Below are 17,418 nucleotides of genomic sequence, written 5' to 3'. Positions count from 1 at the left end.
CTGAGCTACCCAGGCGCCTCTTATTCATTTATTTTTTTATGAGTTCAGGATTATATATATTATGATTTCCCTTGTTATAATACATTTATGGCTTTATGGTAAAAATAACTCAGGGACATATGGAATTCAAGCTAATTTGTGTAACTGCCACAAGAAAAAAAGCATTAAATGCATTTCTGAAATAAGTATTTTCTTTTAAAAAATTTTTTTAATTTTATTTATTTATCTTGAAAGAGAGAGCAGGGGAGGGATGAAGAGAAAGGGAGAGAGAGAATCCCAAGCAGGCCTCACGCTGTCAGCACAGAGCCTGATGCGGGGCTCAAACACATGAACCGTGAGATCATGACCTGAGCCAAAACCAAGAGTCCAATGCTTAACGGACTGAGCCACCCAGGCCCCCCTGAAGTAAGTATTCTCATTTAATTTCATAATCTCAAAAAATCATTAGACATTGGCCTTGTTTTTAAAAAGTTTACTTACGGGCACCTGGATGGCTCAGTTGGTTAAGCGTCTGACTCTTGATATTGGCTTAGGTCGTGATCTCAAGGTATGTGGGATCAAGCTCTGCGACTGTAGGGCTCTGTGCTGACAACAGGGAGCCTGCTTGGGATTCTCCGTTTCCTTTTCTTTCTGCCCCCCACAGTTTGTGCACATGCATTCTCTCTCTCTCTCAAAATAAATAAATAAACTTAAAAAAAATAAAAAACAAAGTTTAGTTAAACACTAAGCTAGCTAAATGACCTTTTTGAAAGGTTCAAACATAATTGATGTAGAAAATGCTTTCCCTCAAGGAAAAAAAAAAAATGTTTTCCCTCTAATCTCAATCTTACATAAATGGAGAAAGTAAAGGGGAAAAGGTAGATAATTTCTTTAGCAGTCTATATGGTTAAATCCATCAACCACATTAAACTAGAATGTCCATGTTGACCCCATTAAAAAGAACTGCGCAAATATCAAAAGTTATTCACTTCGTAAACCAAAAGACAACAATTTTAGGGTTATGATAAGTAAAATATTTTTGAAACACTTCAAAAACCTTTAACATGAATCTAGAGGAAGCATCTCATAATTGTAAGAAATATAACAGAAAGTAAAAAACACTTAAACTAAACTGATTTTCAATCCTCTTTGAACAAAAGAAATGAAAAATAATGGTTGATTAGGTAAGCTCTGTGCTCTAACCAAACTAATTACAGCGATTTTAAATGGCAGCAGCCTATTTGATCGGGTAGCTTGACAGTTCTGAATACTTTTGCAATGATTAAAAAAAAAAATTTTTTTTTACATTTATTTATTTTTTGAGAGACATAGAGAGACAGAGCACAACTTGGGGAGGGGCAGAGAGAGAAGGAGACACCGGGATTGAAGCAGGCTCCAGGCTCCGAGCTGTCAGCACAGAGCCTGATGCGGGGCTCAAACTCTCGAACTGTGAGATCATGACCTGAACTGGAGACAGATGCCCAACCATCTGAGCCACCCAGGCGCCCCTGCAATGATTTTTTTTAAAACTCAAAGACACTAAAGTGATCCAATCATGCAATGTTCATCTTATGCGTTCTGCATCTTTTTGCCAATCCTGTAGCTAAGGTCTTGTTCCAGTCAATCTCAGTGCATGTAACTGGCAACTGACTATGTAAAGTTTGAAAGTACTGTCTGATAATTCTCACTGATGGCAGTCTGGTATTCATTTTCTGCAGCTTCTACAGTTTTTATCAATTCTTTTGCTATTTGTGCTTCATTAGACACCGTTAGGGAATCTTGTATATATTTATGACTCACTAACTGAACATTACCATCTTCATAATAATGAACCTGAGTTTTCAAGATGCCAACCACTTGAGTGGTTGAAGGAGTGATGGTAAATTTCCAATCTGACCTCCAATGACCATTCCAAAACTTTTTGCTTGGAACTGATGGCTTTCTATTCATGCAATAATGATTTGCTATCCATCTAGTTTTGTTGTTGTTGTTGTTGTTTACCATATACAGTGCAGACCCCATTTGGATAATGTTCTTTCACATAAACTCGAAGAGCAGTTTCTACTGAAGTTCTCTATGACTCAACTGCGTTTTCTGCTTCATATGGTCTTGGATCAGTTATTTCCTTTCTTAAGTGATCAAATTTGAAACAGATTCTGGTTTCGGGATCCAAAAACTTTCCATTTCCCAAGTTGCCATGTTCTGTTATCAATTCCTGATCTTCATAACCTTCAATTTTTACTGGAGTAAACTGGTCCAAGTTATAGACTGTGCAAATGCATGAGTTGTCCCTTCCCTGAAAAAAATTATCACTGTTAGGCAGTAACCGAACATCATTAAACACCTCATTAAATTCTCCAGGAGGGGCATGAATAATGAATTTTGCTGCTGTACATACCTTCTCCTCATTAGACAGACAACTGCTTCTCCAGATCTGCCATTTTCCTTCTGGTGACATACTGTGGTGGGCGTGGTGCCAGCGACCACCTGACTTCCCCTCACACCCATCTCTTTATTTATTTATTTTTTTTTAATGAAATTTATTGACAAATTGGTATCCATACAACACCCAGTGCTCATCCCAAAAGGTGCCCTCCTCAATACCCATCACCCACCCTCTCCTCCCTCCCACCCCCCATCAACCCTCAGTTTGTTCTCAGTTTTTAACAGTCTCTTATGCTTTGGCTCTCTCCCATTCTAACCTCTTTTTTTTTTTTTCCTTCCCCTCCCCCATGGGTTCCTGTTAAGTTTCTCAGGATCCACATAAGAGTGAAACCATATCACACCCATCTCTTTAATGAAGTGTTACTATGTTTAAGAATCTTTAAAATTTTGCAGTATATTTATATTTTAATTGATTGGTTAGTAATAATAATTGTAAAGAAAACTCAAGCCAGAAGAAATTGTTTTAATACTTGAAGTCTTTTATTACAGAAAATAAAGAGAAGTTTATTTTTAATTCATAGGCAGATTTTTGTTGAGGAAAAATATAACACTGTCCAGTAAAAACTTCCAAACATAAAATACGTTAGAAATAATTTGTGTGAGGGGCATTTGGGTGGCTCAGTTTGTTAAGTGTACAACTCTTGACTTTGGCTCAAGTCATTATTTCACGGTTTCTGAGTTCAGCCCTGTGTTGGGCTCTGTGCTGATAGCCCAGAACCTGCTTGGGATTCTCTCTCCCTCTCTGTCTACCCCACCTCAAAAATATATAAATAAACTTTTAAAAATTCAATATTTACAATATGTTAGAAGTTACTCCTTTGCAACTACTTAAACTTACGGTGAAAGATTTTAAGTATCAATTTAAGGATGTGCCAAGGGATGTGTAGCTTTCAAAATTTTCTTGGGGGTCTGCAAATAAAAAAGCGAGATTTCAATGACACATTACCCCCATTGATGAAGGGGCTACATTCTGAAAGTATACTTTTTAAATTAATCTATCTATCTATTTATTATTTTGTTACTTTAAGTGGGGCCACACCCAGCACAGAGCCCAGCACAGGACTTGAACTCACAACACCAAAATCAAGACCTGAGCTGAGATCAACAGTTGGACGTTTAATCACCAAGCCACTCAGGCACCCCACAAAAGTGTATTTTAAAAGAAATCAAATTCTTCATTGCCAGAGGTCGCTGAATGTTAACCTGGGAGGAAGAAGTGTGGTACTGTGTTTAGATGCTGTCATTGGCCTTTAATGCCTATGTTTTAAGTCAGTATAAGTGTGTTCAGCTGCTGTGTTCTAAACAGGCAAGCAAAGAAAAGGAAAGGGAGGCAGAGGATGGTTGGGTTTTTAGCAGTCTATGTTAGGGAGGGCAAAGTAACAAGGGATATTCCCCTCCACCCCCAGCAATTACCCTAGTAGGTCTACATAAGGTTTACCTTTAGATAATGCATGATTTCAGACTTCCTTTTTCTATCCCCGAAAAAGAAAATCTTTATGCTTGGTGATGTCCCAGTCTTAAGTAGGGGGTTATACCAGTACTTTGGGATTAGCCAGTGTTATAGTGTAAATTAACTTCAGTCATTTGATATATATAAATTACATGTGATCATTTTTCTAGTTGATAGAAGAGTGGAATATGAAGGAAAGGGGTATCATGGAGTAGTACAAGAGGGCGTTTGGGAAGGTGGGAAAGCAGAGAGGTATGCTTCGAAAGCTGCAAATAGAAGCAGAAAGTGAGGTATTTTGGTCTTGCTAATGCATTACTTGACATGATTTATGAATGTTTTGGTTAATATTTAAAAATACTTCTGACTGCTTTATTAAGGAATTTGTATCTCTGAGGATTAGTTAACCTAAAATAGATCCCATTAAGTCAGATCAATATAAAAGTGGCCCATAGCTAGATCTACCAAATAAATTTAAAAGTCATTATGTTATGTAGATTTCCCTCCCCAAAGATGATAGAAATTAACCATATCAAATGATAGTTTTGGGTTATAAATGCTTTTATAGCAAGCATTTTTATTTAAGTGGTTTTGAACTTGAAGAAAAGTAGAAAGAATTCTAATGTTATGTGATATTAAGATGAGTAATATGCTTTATCATGAGATTTCAGGCATGTGATTTGCCTTGTATCAAGCTCCTTTTTCTTGGCCTTACTTTCTTCATTTACCGGTGAGATGATAATGATCGTTGATAAGAGAGTTTTTTCTTGCCTCTCTTATAACGGTATTTTCAGTAATAAAAGAGGAATGCTTTAGCTTCCTCATAAAATGTTATGATATCCCCAAATTATAAACTTATGAATGACTTTTTAAAACACATTATGGCCATTTATGTTGTGCACTTGCCTATTTCAAGAAGTTTTTGAAATCAGACCAGTGACATTGTCAGTTTCTCCTTTCAAACCATTTCTTGTGGCATATGTTTATGACTGTCTTGGAGAAATCAATGTATTTTTTTCTTATTGAGAGATGTTAATATATCTATCATATAAAGATTTCTCAGCATTCATATACCAGTTATTTTAAAATGCTGTCATGTCATACTGAATATAGAAAATGTCATTATTTTGTGTGATAATAAACAAATGCTTTAACAAGCTACAAAGTCACACAAATTTTGTTTTTGACTTTCAATTTAAAAAAATGGCATACTTATGTTACCTAATGTGAAAATATTCCCTTAATATTTTTGTAAAACTTTGAATAAGAAAACAATTTACATTTTTACTTGAGGAAAGAGCCTAGACAAAATATACATGATGTAGATATAAATCAATACTATCTGTATTTACTAAGGAGAGCTGCATGTGATTTTTGTCTTCCTGTATCTATAAACACTTTCAAGAGGCAAGTAGTAAGTGTATGTCTAGGGACATGAAGGGATGCCCTTCATCTAAGGGGGTGGGTATAGCTTAGATTCGCATGTCAAGTTGCCTCCATAGAGAAGTGGTGAGGATTATAGCATCATTAGGAGGCTGCTTCATCTCTAGGTGTTGGGAGAGGTTAAAGTGGGAGTTGCCCTGGTTCATGATTTAGGATTATGACTCCGTGTAGGGGTGCCTGGGTAGCTCAGTCAGTTGGGTGGCTGACTTTAGCTCAGGTCATGATCTCACAGTCCTTGAGTTCAAGCCCTGCGTTGGGCTCTGTCCTGACAGCTCAGAGCCTGGAGGCTGCTTTGGATTCTGTGTCTCCCTCTCTCTCTGCCCCTCCCCTGTTCATGTTCTATCTCTGTCTCTCTCTCTCAAATATAAATAAACATTAAAAAAAAAAAAGATTATGACTCCGTGTGAAAAACTCTAACATACTCCTTAAGTATAAAGTTCTATACTACTAGCAAGTATGCTTTTACTTCTATTATAAAGAATGGCATTTAAGTTTTAAATTAGCTTCATGTTGACTGGTTTGAAAGTAAACTTTGAAATTCGTTATAAATGAAAGATGATGGAACTACCCTCAGGTCAAGGTGTGATTTTTAACCCTGAAATGGACCTTTGACGCAAACTGACAGTTACTTTTTAAGTTTAGGGTTTTCCAAAGAAGAATGAGTGAAAGTGCTTATTTCCTCTTAGGTACCATATCTGCAACTTGGGAAGGCATCTGCTAAGTGATACTTTTCTGAACAGAGATAAGTATCTGATTAAAGATCAGAAGCTAAGTAAAAGATCAATAGCCTGGTCAATTGTGTTTCTTCTGCCAACCTAAACTTTATTAAAGCTTTACTAGCATTCATATTAAATAATCAATACTTGTCAGCATAACTTTTGAAAATAATAACATTGTCTGGTACTGGTACAAAAATAGACATGTATATCAATGAAGCAGAATAGAAAACCCAGAAATAAACCCACAATGATAAGGTCAATTAATATTCGACACAACAGGGAAGAGTAGCCAGTGGGAAAAAGTGTCTCTTCAACAAATGGTACTGGGAAAACTGGACAGCAACATGCAAAAGAATGAAACTGGACCCCTTTTTTTTTAACTTGTTTTATTTTTTATTTTTTAAAATTTGCATCCAAATTAGTTAGCATATAGTGCAACAATGATTTCAGGAGTAGATTCCTTAGTGCCCCTTAACCATTTAGCCTATTCCCCCTCCCACAACCCCTCCAGTAACCCTCAGTTTGTTCTCCATATTTATGAGTCTCTTCTGTTTTGTTCCCCTGCCTGTTTTTATATTATTTTTGTTTCCCTTCCCTTATGTTCATCTGTTTTGTCTCTTAAAGTCTTCATATGAGTGAAGTCATATGACATTTGTCTTTCTTTGACTAATTTCACTTAGCATAATACCCTCCATTTCCATCCACGTAGTTGCAAATGGCAATATTTCATTCTTTTTGATTGCCGAGTAATACTCCATTGTATGTATATACCACATCTTCTTTATGCATTCATTGTCGATGGACATTTGGGATCTTTCCATACTTTGGCTATTGTTGATAGTGCTGCTATAAACATGGGGGTGCATGTTGGACCACTTTTTTTAAACCTATACACAAAAATAAGTTCAAAATGGATGAAAGACCTCAATGTGAGAGCTAAAGCCATAAAAATCCTAGAAGAAGGCACAGGCAGTAATTTCTCTGATGTTGGCCATAGCAACTTTTTCTAGATTGGCCCCCTGAGGAAGGAAGACAAAAACAAATTTGAACTATTGGGACTACATCAAAATACAAAGCTTCTGCATGGAGCAGGAAACAATCAACAAAGCTAAAAGGCAAATTATGAATGGGAGAACATATTTGCAAATGACATACCTGATAAAAGGTTAGTATCCAAAATATATAAAGAATGTGTACAACTCAACACCAAAAGAATAAATAATTCAATTTAAAAAATGGGCAGAAGACACGAACAGACATTTCTACAAAGAAGACATTTCTATAAAGAGGATAAAGAGATGGCCAACAGACACATGCAGAGATGCTCATTATCACTTACCAGAGAAATGCAAATCAAAACTACAATAAGGTATCACCCCACACCTGTTAGAATGGTCAAAATAAGAAACACAAGAAACAACAGGTATTGGTAAAGATGTGGAGAAAAAGGAACACTTTTGCACTGTTGGTGGAAATACAAACCGGCACAGCCACTGTAGAAAACAGTTAAAAATTAAAAGTAGAGCTACCCTATGATCCAGCAATTGCACTACTGAGCATTTACCCAAAAAATAAAAAAACATTAATTCAAAGGGATACATGCATCTGATATTTATAGCAGCATTATCAACAATAGCCAAATTATGGAAAGAGCCCAAATGCCCATCAACTGATGAATGGATAAAGAAGATGTGGTACCTATATACAATGGACTATTACTCAGCCATAAAAAGAATAAAATCTTGCCATGTGCAATGACATGGATGGAGTTAGTATAATGCTAAGCGAAATAAGTTAAAGACAAATCCCCTATGATTTCACTCATATATGGAATTTAAGAAACAAACAAGCAAAGGAACAAAAGAGAGAAAGAGAAACAAACCAAGAAAGAGACTCTTAACTATAGAGAATAAACTGATGACTACCAGAGGGAAGGTTGGAAGGGGGATGGGTTAAAAAGGTGATGGAGATTGAGGAGTGCACTTGTGATGAGCATTGGGTGATGTATGGAAATGTTGAATCACTATATTGTACACCTGAAACTAATATAACCTTACATGTTAACTTAGGAATTAAAAAACTTTTTAAAAAGCTGTCAAACCTTTTTATTGTACATCTTCTGGTGGCATGGGCTTTCTATCTTAACACCCAACTTTTACTCCTTAACAGTCCAGTTCCTCTATGAATCTTTATTTAAAAAATGGGGAAGGGGGGTGGTGGGGTGTGGGAGGATGGTCTGCTCATATATAGCCTTCTAAAGTGATTAGACAAAAGACAAAGAAGATTATCATCACCCCATGCTGTAAAGCCCCCAATATGACAACAAGGCAGGGATAAAACAGTGGTTAAGAGCATCAGCTTGAGAGTCAGACACGCCAGGATCCAGGTCCTGGCTCTACCATGTTTGTGATATTTCCCTTTGGACAGCATACTCAGCCTAATTTTCCTTAACTGTAAAATTGTGAAGATGATACAGTTATTTCATGGAGTTAGGAGAATGAGATGAAATAATGTATGCAGTGCACTTTGCTCTTTGTTTAGCTCATAATAAGAACAACGATAAGGAGAGCGTTAAGAAAATCATTTTTTTTCTTTCTTTTAATGTTTATTTATTTATTTTGAGAGAGTGAGCAATAGTGCACACAGGGGAGGGGCAGAGAGAGAGGGAGAGAGAGAATCCTAAGCAGGCTTCGCCCTATCAGTGCAGAACATGGAGCTCTATTACACGAACCGTGTATACACGAATCATGACTTCAGCTGAAATCAAGAGTCAGACACTTAATCGACTGAGCCCCCCAGACTCCCCAGAAAATCATTGTTTTCTATCATCGTTTTAATTTTTTCATATCAGAAAAGGGCAAATTCCCTAACCTAGACTGTTAATACTAGATCTCCAATTCTGTGAAGCTCTGAGTTTGCTAAAAGTTAATCTGCTATTAGCTTAAGATCAGTTTGGCTGTTCCTTACAGTGTATTTTGGCATTTATTCAAGAGCAGCAGATTTTTAATGTGAAAAGTCAGAACCTCAATGCAAAATAGCAAGAAAAAGTACTGCTTCATTACTTTTTATTGAAGTATAAATACATAAGGAGAAGTGCATATTTGATCAAGATATAGAACTTTGCCAGCACTCTAAAAACCTCCTGTATGTTCTCTTTCTGTCACCTCCACCCCCTGCAATGGTAACCACTATCCTGACTTCTAATGTTTATTTATTTTTTAGAGAGAGAGAGAGAGAGAGAGAACAAGTGGAGGAGGGGCAGAAAGAGGGAGACACAGAACCTGAAGCAGGCTCCAGGCTCTGAGCTGTCAGCACAGAGCCTGATGTGGAGCTCGAACTCATGAACTGTGAGATCATGACCTGAGCTGAAGTCAGACACTTAACTGACTGAGCCACCCAGGCATCCCTTTTTTTTATTAAAAATTTTTTTCAGGGGTGCCTGGGTGGCTCAGTCGGTTAAGCGTCCAACTTCGGCTCAGGTCATGATCTCGCGGTTCGTGAGTTCAAGCCCCACGTCGGGCTCTGTGCTGACAGCTCAGAGCCTGGAGCCTGCTTCAGATTCTGTGTCTCCCTCTCTCTCTCTGAGGCCTCCTCCGTTCATGCTCTGTCTCTCTCTGTCTCAAAAATAAATAAACGTTAAAAAAAATTTTTTTTAATTTTTTTTTTCAGTGTTTATTTTTTAGAGAGACAGAGACAGAGACAGACTGGGGGGAGTGGGGGAGAGGCAGAGAGAGAGGGAGACACAGAATCCAAAGCAGCTCCAGGCTCTGAGCTGTCAGCACAGAGCCAGACGCAGCGCTCAACTTGTGAACCATGAGATCATGACCCAAGCCAAAGTTGGCCACTTAAATTGACTGAGCCACCGAGGCGCCCCACACTATTCTGACTTCTAATGGAAAAGATTAGTTTTGCCTGTTACCGTTTTGCTTTATTTTTAAATATACAAAAACTGACTTCTTTTGCTTGACATTATATTTGTGAGATTCATCCATATTGTCACAGGTAATTTTATATATTCACTCTTATTGCTGTGTAGTATTCTATGTGTGAGCATACTCCAGCTTATTTATTTATCCATTGCATTGTTCATTGATGTTTGGTTTGCTTCCAGTTTTTAGCTATTACAAATCTGGAAGCTGTGGACATTTTAGTTACCTGTCTTTTGGTGAACATATGTAAGCATTTCTTTTGAATTGGAATTGCTAGGTCATAGATATGCCTACATTCAGTTTTAACAAGTAATCAGTTTTCCAAAAGATTGTGTGTTCCATACATTGCTGTGTGCATATCTTCATCAATACTTGGTATTGTACATCTTCTTCACTTTAGATGTTCTGATGTATGTAGAATCATATAATTTGCATTTCCCTGATGACTAGTAAAGTTGGATATCTTTTCACATTTATTTGCCATTTGGATAGCCTCTTGTAAAGTCACACATGTTCAAGTCTTTGTTCACATCTCTGTTGTGTAGTCTATATTTTTCTTACTGATTCACAAATATTCTCTATGTAAAATCTTTATGAGTCATTTTTCAGGTATATTATTGCTATATCTTCTTCTTTTGTGGGTTGTCATTTGCTCTATTAATGGTGTCTCTTGATGAACGTAAATTCTTATTGTAATAAAATTTATCAGTTTTTTCTTTTGTGGTTAGAGTTTTTTATGTCCTATATAAGAGGATACAAACACTTCAAATACTCTGAAGTTACAAAGATATTTTATGTTTTTCTCTGAGCTTTATTGTCTTATCTTTTCACATTTAGAGTTGTAGTCCATCAGGAATCGATCTTTGTAAATGGTGTAATGAAAGGTTAAGACATTTTGCCCCCAACTGGATAGTCAGATGACCTTTGCTGAGATTTTTCAAAAAGCAGCATGAATATTTTGGTGATGGTTGGGTCATTCACTGTTAGAATGCGTTCCAACCCTAGCCTAAAAAGAGACTAAAGGAGCATTTTAAGACCTATTTTTCTTTCCTGATTTGGTGTTTAGTCTTTAGCACAATAAAGCAGGTATAGATTTTTACTGAGATTCTCACAGGCTGAAAGTCATGTCTGGTAGAGTTAGACAGGGGTATAACATGCCATAATTGTGAAGTAATACTTGCAAATTATTCATGTCACCAGCTAATGTGCTATAAGGAAGTTGAAGTGATTGGAGTGAGATGTTGACCTGATAATAGCTAGCTTTGGATTTTATATGAAAGGTTTGAAAAAAGAAACTCAGTAATAACATTGCCTTACATTTATAGAACAGTTTATAGAGTACTTTCATTTACACTATTTCATTTTGGTAACTAGCCTTGCAAGGTTTTCAAGGCAGATACATTGTTCCAGTTAAATAGAGGGGAAAGCCCAGAAATTCAGCTCAGTTAATTTAGCATGGTAACTAATTTGATAAAACTTGTAACTCAGTAGTCTTATTGCTCTGATCCAGCCATTTTTACAAGATTGCTCTACGCAAATTGAACCAGAGATACAGACAGCCCCAAGATATGATTTATTCTCTCGAAGGGATATAAAGCTTCAGTGTTTAATCAAAACAAAAATATTTTAGGTCTGACGAATGAGCTGGACCTTGGAGGGGTTTCAGCTCATAGAGTTTGATAATCTCACATTTTCCTCTTGTCTTCTTTTTACAACCATCAATTGGATTAGCTCTTCATGATGCCTTAATCCCTTTTTCTGGCACCTTATAAATGAACTTTGTGTTTGATGTCTGTTAGTAAATAGACATAGGACATAAATGCAATTAAAGTGGACATAAAAAGTGGTCAGAATTTAATTTTAAAAGTGTAACTCAGGGGCACCTGGGTGTCTTAGTTGGTTAAGTTTCTGACTCTTGATTTTGGTTCTTACGGTTCAAGCCCCATGTCGGGCTCGAGATAACAGCGTGGAACCTGCTTGGGATTCTCTCCTCCTCCCTCTGCCCCTTCGCTGCATCCTCATTCTCTCTCAAAATAAATAAACTTAAAAAGTGTAAGTCAGAGGCTATGAAATTTTGCATGATCCTACTCAATTGTAAACTCCTGGAAGCTGGTGGTTGCAGGGCTATGTTTGTACTTTTTGGTCTCCCCTAGGGTAGCTAGCAGTGAATTGCATGTAATGAACTTCTGTAGTCTGTATGAACTAACAATTGTCTCAGGTGGAAAAATGGAGGTAAAAGTTGTTTCTACTAATGGTAGATTGAAAAAAAAAAAAAAGAGGTCTAAAAGACCTGTCTGTTAAAATGCTTAAACATAAATCATCCATAATGTTAAACGTATAGAACAGCATTCAATAAAGATCAGGGTTCTTCATATCTGATATGGGTACATGGTACTTGCTATGGGGTTCTGGCAGGGATAGACTAAACAGACGCCCTGAGCTTCTTTTATGTTCTTCTTTGTTCCCTTTTCAGAAAGACTAGACTTGGATTTTCAAAACTATCTACTTGGTTAAATGAGTGCAGAAAGATGTGACCTAAATTACCATAAATTCAACTGTGTACTATACTTTTCTCAAGATAGTGTCCTTCTCTCTGACTCTATGCAGAGCCAAATCTACTGCTTTTTTATAGTAGAGATATTTTCTGTGTTTTAACTTGTTAATCAAGAATAGATTGATGTGTTTATTTCTTTGCTCTGTTATTTGAATGTTATAAGATAATAAGGATTAGGATCTTATCCTCAGGTTACCTGGAATTGTATTTTAAATAATGGAATAAATTAATTCCTAAATATAACAATGCTGATCCAACGTGCTTGTTTTATAGCTAAGGGGGAAACAAGGCTCAGATCACACACCTAGTCAGTAGCAGAGCTAAGAGTTAATTCCTAGTCTTAAGGAATCTTTCAAAGGTTAAAGATACAGAATTTCTTAGATGTGTTTTAATAGTTTATAATCCAGTTCTAACCTCATTTTACTTTGGTGACCCTGGAACTTAAAATACACAGTCCTTTTAAAAACTGTTATGTACAGGATCACAAAATAAAAGTATATTGTCATTTGTAGCAAAATATTGATTGAGAAAGAGTCTATGACATTCAAGTGTTTGAAATTAAATAAAAAGAATTTAAGATACAAGAAACATGGTATTTTAAATATTATTTAGAAAGGTAGTATGGCCAGGACACCTAGGTGGCTCAGTTGGTTAAGCGTCCAACTTCAGCTCAGTTCATGATCTTATGGTTCATGAGTTCGAGACCCGCATCAAGCCGTGGGCTGACAGCTCAGAGCCTGGAGCCTACTTCTGATTCTGTGTCTCCCTCTCCCTTTGCCCCTCCCCTGTTCTCATTCTGTGTTTCTCTCTCAAAAATAAATAAACATTAAAAAAAAAATGAAAGAAAGAAAGAAAGAAGGAGAGAAAGAGAGAGAGAGAAAGGTGGTATGGCCTAACAGAAAGGTTGAAAATTACTGAACTGGGAGTCTCAAGACCTGGATTTTGTAATGTCACCATCTACCTGTGCGATTTTGGGCAAATGACTTACCTTCCCTGGTCTTCTGTTTGCTTGTCTGTACAGTAAGAAATGAGGGCTAGAATTGTAACTCTCTGAAATAACTTTCATTATTGCAGAATGTGAGAAGTTAGGCAGAGCAGGTTTATTGTCAGAAGTCTTTGGGGCGCCTGGGTGGCGCAGTCGGTTAAGCGTCCGACTTCAGCCAGGTCACGATCTCGCGGTCCGTGAGTTCGAGCCCCGCGTCAGGCTCTGGGCTGATGGCTCGGAGCCTGGAGCCTGTTTCCAATTCTGTGTCTCCCTCTCTCTCTGCCCCTCCCCCGTTCATGCTCTGTCTCTCTCTGTCCCAAAAATAAATAAAAACGTTGAGAAAAAAAAAAAAGAAGAAGAAGTCTTTGGACATGAAAATGATCTGTGCATAATATTCTTTATCTTGACACTACTAAGTAACCACAGACCAGCCAGCCAGCAATCAATCTCCATCTGTAGAGCAGCCACTGTTGTCCATGTATAGAAGTCTGGAGAAGAGCCAAATTTTATTTTTGCCAGAAACACTCTTGGCAAATCTGTATCCCTAGAGATGTCTGTTTTAATTTTGCGGTGCAGTGCATGGTTTAGTGAAAAAGAAAAAGAGTGCTGAGCTATTTCATTATAAATACTCTCAGAGACAGCTTATGTTCATTTGTTTCCATACTATCTATGTTTCAAGATGTTTTGAGGGTGGAGGTGAGCCAAAATGAAATGAAATGAGGAAGGTGAGAAACCTTCCACCATGTATGCTGACTCTGGAGATGAATTTGAACTGTATAGTGATGTATGTGTTTACATATACTGAAAACTTCTGATATATATATATATATATATGTGTGTGTGTGTATATATATATATATATATAGTATTAAATGTCTTGCAAATTTGTCATTTAACTTTCTCATGCTAATTTTTAAAATTGCTTTAAATTTAAATTGTTTTTTTTTAAACTTTTATTTGTGGCTTTTTCCATGGATATTTCAATGTATCCCGTTATCTTGCCTTAGGGAAATAAAGATAAAAGTATTTGAATTTGAATAAATTTTTCACTGATTTTTATTCATTTATAAAGATCCCAGTTAACAACTGGATTTAAAATTTATTTGTTTGAGAAAGTTTGTGACTGAAATTTAAATGCTGAAAATTAAATATCAATTTCTTAGGCTAAAGGAATAAATCTAGTTGAAGTTGCATTTATAGATCTTACTTGACTTAACAACAAGATTACATCCTGATCAACCCATAGTAAGTCAACAGTGCATTTAATATACCTAACCTCATAGCTTACCCTGGCTTACCTTAAACGTGCTCAGAACACTTACATTAGCCTGCAGTTGGGCAAAATCATCTGACACAAAGTCTATTTAATAATACAGTGTTGAACAACTCACGTAATTTATTCAATACTGTACTGAAAGTGAAAAACACTGGTTTTACGGGTACAGAATAGATGTCAGTATCAGTTGTTTACCCTCATATTTGGGTGGCTAATTGGGAGCTGGGGCTACCACTGCCCAGCATCACAAGAGAGACTAGTAGCCTGGGGTATTGCTAGCCTGGGAAAAGCTCAACAGTCACAATTCGGATTGCAGTTTCTACTGAACGTATGTCGCTTTCATACCATTGTAAAGTTGAACAATCGACATCGAGAACCGTCTGTAGTTAAAATGTCATTGTATGACACCAATGATCTTCATTCTTCATTTTATGAACTTTTTCAATCTTTCAGATACCTATTTAAAATTTTTTTTAAATATTTATTTATTTTTGAGAGAGAGAGAGAATGTGAGCAGAGGAGGGGCAGAGAGAGAGGAAGACACAGAATCTAACATAGGCTCCAGGCCCCGAGCTGTCATCACAGAGCCTGATATGGGGCTGGAACTCACGAACCACAAGATCATGACCTGAGCTGAAGTTGGACGCTTATACCGACTGAGCCACTCAGATGCCCCAGTTTTTCAGAGACCTTTAACACCCTTTTCTCCTAACTTCCATATCCGCTTATTAACAAATCCTAATAATTTCATTTTTATAATGTCTCTCAGATTTCACTGTTCATCTTACTGCATTTCCGCTGTCCTGCATTGCTGCAACAATGTCCTAAGTAGGCTCCCTGCCCTCTGTATTCCCTCTCATGCTAGTAAGCCCAAATCCAGATCAATCTTTAAGCATCAGCTTTACTAGGCTCTATCTCTATTTAGAAATCTCAAGCCTTCTTAATTCAGTTCTCAATACTGTCAAGCATTTAAAGCCCTTTACATGTAATACTTTCTCTTCCAAATGAATTAATTCAGCAAATACTTTTTTGAGCATCTATGTGGGAGACACTGTGCAAAGGTTAAAAAAAAAAAAAAACATCTTGCAAATGTATAATATCAGCATTAATGTTAACATCTCCAGGATTTTTTTTTTTTTTTCCACTTAGAAACTAGTTCTACTTCATTCCATTCTACTTAAACTGTTCTTGGCTAGGGTAATCTGTGATCTCCCTATTGCCAGAGTCATCAGGCAGTTTTCCATTATAATTATTTACTTTTTTATGCCATTGGGTACTGTTGACCAGGCCTGCTTTCTTAATACTTTTTCCTTCCTCAGTTTCTAGGTGTAGAAACTACTCACGCTTTCTAGTTCTTCTTGAAACTTTTATTTTAAATTAAAAAACTTTTGGCGGGGGCACATGGGTGGCTCAGTCAGTTAAGTGTCCAACTCTTGATTTTGGATTAGGTCATGGTCTCACAGTTCATGAGGTTGAACCTTGCGTTGCACTCTGCTATGAGCATGGAACCCACTTGGGATTCTCTCTCTCCCTCTCTCTCTGTCCCTCCTCCGCTTGTGCATGCGCATGCTCTGTCTCTCTCTCTCTCTATCAAAATAAATAAATAAACATTTAAAAAAAATCTTTTTAAGTAATCTCTACTCCCAGTGTGGAGCTTGAATTCACAACCCTGAGATCAAGAGTCACGTGCTCTAGTGACTGAGGCTGCCAGGCGCCCCAGAACTTTTTTTTTTTTTTAAGGAACAAAGTTTAATTTTGTTAATCTTTGGATTATTCTCTATTAGTTTCTATATTCTTCCTTTCCTTCTATGAACTTGTTTTTGTTGTTGTTTTTCTGTTCTTATTTCTAACTTCTTGAGATGTATGTTTGGCTATTTTTTAAAAATATATACTTTATTTTATAGCAGTTTTAGATCCATAGCAAAATTGATTGGGAAGTAACGTTCCTATATACACCACACACACACAGCCTCCCCTGCTACTAATAATGCTCCCCACCAGAATAGGGGATTTGTTGAATTGGTGAACCTACACCAATACTTCATTATCACCCAAAGTCTGTAGTTCATGTTAGAGTAGAGTTCATTCTTGGTGTTGTACATTGTATGGGGCTGGACAAATGTATAATGATATGTATCCACCATTACCATATCATATAAAATAGTATCACTGCCTTGAAAATCCTCTGTGCTCCATCCATTCATTCCTCCCACCCCTAACCTGTGGTAACCAGTGTTCTTTTTACTGTCTCCATAGTTTAGCCTTTTCCCAGAATATCATACAGGTGAAATTAATCAGATTTTTACTGATTACTTAATGATACACATTCAAGGTCCCTCCATGGCCCTTCATGGCTTGATAGCTCTTTTCTTTTTAAAGCTGAATAATATTTTATTTATCCACTCATGAAGTGAAGGAAGTCTTGGTTGTTTCCAAATTTTGGCAGCTATGAGTAAAGCTGCTATAAACATAATGTAAAGGTTTTCAGTTAATTTGGGTAAATACAAAGGAGCATTACTGCTGGATTGTATAGTCAGAGTAAGTTTCATTTGTAAGAAACTACTGAACTGTTTTTTTCAGAGTGTGCCATTTTGCATTCCCATCAGCAATATGAGAGTTCTGATTGATCCACAGCCTCACC

The 17,418-nt window shown here is 36.8% G+C and overlaps 1 protein-coding gene and 1 pseudogene across 1 annotated transcript in view; one reads left to right on the top strand and one right to left on the bottom strand.

The window, feature by feature from the left end:
• Positions 1-17,418, top strand: part of DIPK1A (divergent protein kinase domain 1A) — a 113,803-nt gene that overhangs the window by 20,584 nt on the left and 75,801 nt on the right. The gene's annotated exons all lie outside the window — the stretch shown is intronic.
• Positions 1,549-2,420, bottom strand: LOC122480780 (annotated as a pseudogene).

Source organism: Prionailurus bengalensis, chromosome C1 (genome assembly GCF_016509475.1).
Source record: "Prionailurus bengalensis isolate Pbe53 chromosome C1, Fcat_Pben_1.1_paternal_pri, whole genome shotgun sequence".
NCBI classification, from domain to species: domain Eukaryota; kingdom Metazoa; phylum Chordata; class Mammalia; order Carnivora; family Felidae; genus Prionailurus; species Prionailurus bengalensis.
Note: the sequence above shows the minus strand (reverse complement) of the source record. Positions and strands in the feature narration are given on the sequence as shown.